At 39.7% G+C, this 5,423-nt stretch overlaps 1 protein-coding gene across 1 annotated transcript in view; it reads left to right on the forward strand.

The window, feature by feature from the left end:
• LOC102197029 (formin-like protein 13) overlaps positions 1-5,423 on the forward strand; it is a 47,663-nt gene that overhangs the window by 40,601 nt on the left and 1,639 nt on the right. The gene's annotated exons all lie outside the window — the stretch shown is intronic.

Here is a 5,423-nt window from a genome sequence, read left to right on the forward strand (position 1 = left end):
CGGCTGACAAATGCTTCCTCCTTTACCCCAGATTTAAAGGATGGGTCGGGTGTATCCTTCGTGGCCCACCATATCCCAGAATTCATAGCGCGGCCCAGCCAATTCCAGTTTCTAACAATGGCGGCAGCTACTTAGTTTTAATATTACTCTTATTACTCTTTCTGGGTCACAAAATAAACTTACGCCAAAGTCCTGTTATATTTTAGATAGCAAGGAGCAAACAACTGAGTTTATTAAAGTCCACCAAGACAGCTGGTGACACAAACCTGAAGGCTAGACCCCCCAATTTCACAGCCTCACACTTCCAGCCTTCTCGGTCTTCGGAGGACCCGGCCGTTGTGGTCTACGTGGGCCGGGTCCTCCGAAGACCGAAAAGGCTGGAAGTACGAGGTGGCCAAAGAATTTGGACACAGCTTAAGATTACTAAGAAGCTGCTATGTGTTCTGCTCAGTTCAGGGCTGTAGTAGTAGTAAGTCAGTTCTTCTTGTCCAAATCTCACCCATGGCTACAAGAAGCTGGCTATTCAAGATGGCCCAACATGTAAAGTAGGTAATTTACCTTTTTGAAGGTCAGTGGCCTAAAATAGTAGTTACCTGAACTGGAATTGATGAAAACACAATTTAAAAATTAAAATTTCTATCTACTTTGTACCAAATTAACAACTCCATGTGGACAAACATACTGAATTGGGGGGGAAGGAATAGCGGAGTAGCACAAATACATTATTTATTGATGATTTTTAAAAATGTTTATTTGTTCCATTTTGTTTGATCAAGTTTGGAAACCAGTGGTTTCAAGTTAAGCATGCTGCTGCTTTGCTTCAATGTCATCACAGTGAGGAATTCAGCTTTTGAATTTAACAATGGGAAAGAATGAGCCAATATCCACAGATCAGGTTACATAAAACCTGTAAAATTTTTGATTTGACTGTGCTTATGTGGAGGAAAAAAACTGTTTCAATCAATCCAGCTGTCTAAACAAGCCATGTATCTTTTTTGTAAGCTGCACGAACATGGATGACTGAAAAATCTATCTCCGGTGTGTCTCTGCCTTAAGAAAGCTAACTGTTGATGCTCACACCAGCTGCAGTTGATTTGCTCTCACAGCCTCTAGTTTGTAAAGGCTCTGGTCATGACCACTTAATCAATGTGATAAAGGTCCAATGGATTTTTCCAGTTAATGTAATTCCACAACGAAGTTTAAAAACCAATAAGCCAGTTTTTCCACAGAGGCGTGCCACTTCCTGTCAGGGAGGTTAGCGTGTAATTTGGGCAGGTAAGCAGGTCAATGGAAGGCAAGACTTCATGTGGTAGATATGCTTTCAGTGGAGCAGACAGTGTAGCTCGATCAAAAGTGCAAAAAGTTGACTAAACTTGTGAAGAATGCAAAATGCATATCATGCATTTCTAATTTATACATAAGCTCATGTAGAAATTGAGAAACACCTCTTACATACTGATGTAACCCCAGCTGCAGCTTTTCATTTAATATGCAGATATTAGAATCATATCAGTATCATCTAAACCTCAGCAAGAAAGCAAATAAGCATATTTTTCTAAATGAGGAACATTTTAAATGAACATCCTTGAACAATAAATCCTAATTTACCTCAATATTATCCTAATCCAATATTATACCTTATTCTTAACATAAATCACTCTTCCACTATTATTAAAAATGTTCTGGTGGTGAATCGGCTGTGGCCTTTTTAAAGTTTAACTAGCTGACCTTTAACTGCATTGTCCCCTTCAGGCAGGGAGTTATATTTTAATCATCAGGCAGTGCTGCTTAAATGTAGCATCATCCCAAAATGTTTGATCAAAGTTTGGAAGCTTGTTGTTAAGAAAAAAGCTACATCTGTCAATCCATTTATCCACCTGTCCGTCCATCTCTCCAATTTAGGGTGAGAGGTGAAGTACACCCTCAAACGCTTGCTACTTTATTGCAGATAAATAAACTCTTCCTCATATGCTGTCGTTTTCCCTGGACTTTCAAATTTCAATTCAATTTAGTTATATTTATACAGTGCCAAATCACAACATCAGTCGCCTCAAGACAGCAATCATATAACCCCCTATGAGCAAGCAATATGGCAACAGTGGGAAGGAAAAACTCCCTTTTAACAGGAAGAAACCTTCAGCAGAACCAGGCTCAGGGAGGGGCGGCCATCTCCTGCCATTGGTCGGGGTGAGAGAAAGAAGACAGGATAAAAGACAAATGACTTGTCAAACTATGGCTTCTACAAGATCTTGCAATGCAACTTGTGGTATCAGGAACAAAGATGTTATAAAAGACTGTGATCTGCAAAAAATATGGCATTTGGGAAACTATCTTCCACATGAATGCAACGATTCCCAGCAGAACACTCCCAGAGTGTCACACTGCCTCTGCTGATGTGCCCTCTTACCATAGGTGCTTTCTCTAGTGGACAGGGATCAGCATGGGAACTTTCAATCAGCCTGTGGCATTGGAAGCCCATACAAAGCAGGCTGTGATAGACTGTATGCTGTAACATCTTTCAATCATTGGCAGAATTAGAATTTTCAGAAATTTGTGCCACAACAGCTGCTTTGTGGTGGACCAGTGGTGGACTGGACCAGCCTTTTAGCTCTCTGGTCCTTTATTAGTACCTAATTTTCTTATAAGGGAAGGGGAGGAGATAGCTCAGTAGGTAGGATTAATAAAGTATACAAAAAAAATATATTTCACATGTGTTGGCAGTTGAATAGGTGAACAAAACTGGCAGGAGGCAGGAAAAAGATAAATTCATGAAAAAAAGAAACAACAAAATACAGAGAACGGGGGAAAACTTGCACTAGTGCTAAGCACTAAAGCACTAAGATTTTCTGACAATAGGAAATAGTGGATGAACTGGGGTGATAGATGATGAAGGTGTGCCAAAAAAAAACTGAGCAAAAGAAAGATGTGAAACTGACAGAAGGATAAAGAGACCAAGAAACACAAAAAACAAGAAATCTAAGAAATAATTTCACTTACTAAAGTCACTTAGATCATTATGCAAACCCATTTCTCTTTCTTCCACCTTTAATAACTGACTGGTCACTTTCTACATAATACATATATAAGTATATCCCAACCTGTGACAGGTGCTATTGTTACAAGATCGTTAATATTATTCACTTTACCTCTCAGTGGTTTTTAAATGGTGGTGCTTTTCATATACCTTATATTTGAAATGTTTTTTGTTGAACCATTCTCAGGCTATTCTCGTAGTCTTCTTTAAATACAAGACCACAGAGCAATCAAGCATCCTTTTTCTTAAAAAAACAAAAAGAAAAGACCAATGTCATTTGAGGATTAACACAGGACAGTCTGTAGACACTTGCCCCACTTGTGTCCCATCCATTTTACTGAGTACTAAGACTGTGCCTCTGAAACTTCCTAAAAGTACAATAAACCCCTTCAGGAGCGCTGGAAAAATGATTAAGACTGACTGGGCTGTGGCGTAGTGCAAGGGAGCAGCAGGTTGGGGAAAAGGTGTCATATTTAGTCACATCTTGTCAAAGGGGCGGAAGGAGGGAATTCACAATGATGCCCTGAAATAGCCAACATGCAAATGTATTAAACATAGAAGCAGCTCATAAAATTTTGGGGCAGTTGATTTGCGGATGTCCCCAGACACTGGAAGCATGTTTTTAAAACCACTTCAAGTACTAAATAAAAGGAGACATTTTATATAATACGCTATAAAACATGCGCTCCAATTTTTCTAATACATAAAAGCAAAAATAAAAACATGAAGACTAGACTCTATCAGCTGTGTCACATTACCAGCCTCTTTTCATACAATGCACATGTTTAATGCACCATGTCAGTGAGACATGATATAAGAAAATCAATTCTACCTCAGCTTCTGCAGATAAAAAGTTTTAATATTGCTTCTTCGAGCACAGCTCAGACCTACAGGCCCACAGCTCAGACCTACATTATCCAAGACCTGCCTGTCGGGTGTGTAATGAACATTCCTGGGTCTGGTTTTGTAACTTCATTTGTATTAATAAAATCAACAGCAGGCATACGTACTTTAGGTATAGTATACAATTTACAATGGGGCGATCGTGGCTCAAGAGTTGGGAGGTCGCCTTGTAAACGGAAGGTTGCCGGTTCGAGCCCCGGCTTGCGCAGTCTCGGTAGTTGTGTCCTTGGGCAAGACACTTCACCCGTTGCCTACTAGCGGTGGTCAGAGGGCCCAGTGGCGCCAGTGTCCGTCAGTGCGCCCCAGGGTGGCTGTGGCTACAATGTAGCTTGCCATCACCAGTGTGTGAATGGGTGGATGACATATTTATCCATATGGGTTAGTAAATTGATTTTATTGGGCCCAACATGTGTTTGTGAAAATACTCATAAATGTTCAGCGTGCACAAAAGACAAGGAAGCGAATAAGCTAAAACACTGTTCAGACGATTAAACTTCTACACTTTACCAAGTAAAAGAAAGTCTTTTGCTCCAGTTATACATAATTTTGAGCATCCCTGGCAGACAGTGAAAATTGTGAGGATAAAAGTATGCAAATAGACTAATCTGCACATCTGAGTATAATATTTCATGGTGAGAACAGTGTTAACCATTAGCTAACATCTTCCTTTTGCTGCTGGGGACTTTGCTGAATCTTACACCTGTGTAACTGTTTCTACGAACTGAAAGCACACAGTAATACAAATGCACTGACTGTCAGCTGTTACGCTTTAAGTATTTGGAAGAGCAAGGCTTGTGTTACAGCGCCAATGTCCTCCTTCATTTTTATTCTGAAACAGCAGCCACTACAAATACTCTTTGTCTTTAAATGTAGATCTTTGGATATATTTGCCATGGGAATTTTCTTATTTTAGTCCGAGGTCCTCCTTCATGAAGCTCTCAACTAATCTTAGCAGCAACAAGGTTTCTGCTGGGAAACCTAATTCCCCATCTACATAAATACAAACATGAACATTACATTTTTACATTGTCATTAAATCTACAGTACCAACAAAATAGCAGATACTATAAGCAACTAAAGATGGGATGCTACAGGGAGCTACAAAAACAAGGGCCGGCGTTAGTGCATTAGCAGAGCTAAAGTCATTAGTGTCAGCTCTAATATACATGTTGTACATCTGGGTGAATATTAATGACTGAGTCGGCTGATAGCCACACAGCTGTGAAGAAGTGTGAAGCATAAAATGATGCCAATCACATTGTGAAAGCGTGAGCTAGCTAACTGTGGCAAATTGTATGATATTCCAACTGCAGTAAATAAGTGATAACAACAGCAAGCTCGCTATTTATTAGGCTGACTGCGATTTTTTTCATGCAGAGATATGCAGCTTTGCTTCAGCAGCTTGAAATGTGATATCTTTGGAAGTATATTTATTTAGTTTTTTGCTGACATGAGGTATAGCAATAGAATCAACAGCCAGGTTAGG

The sequence above is a fragment of the Pundamilia nyererei genome, unplaced genomic scaffold, assembly GCF_000239375.1.
Source record: "Pundamilia nyererei isolate P.nyererei 1_Seehausen unplaced genomic scaffold, PunNye1.0 scaffold00106, whole genome shotgun sequence".
In the NCBI taxonomy this organism is placed as follows: Eukaryota; Metazoa; Chordata; class Actinopteri; order Cichliformes; family Cichlidae; genus Pundamilia; species Pundamilia nyererei.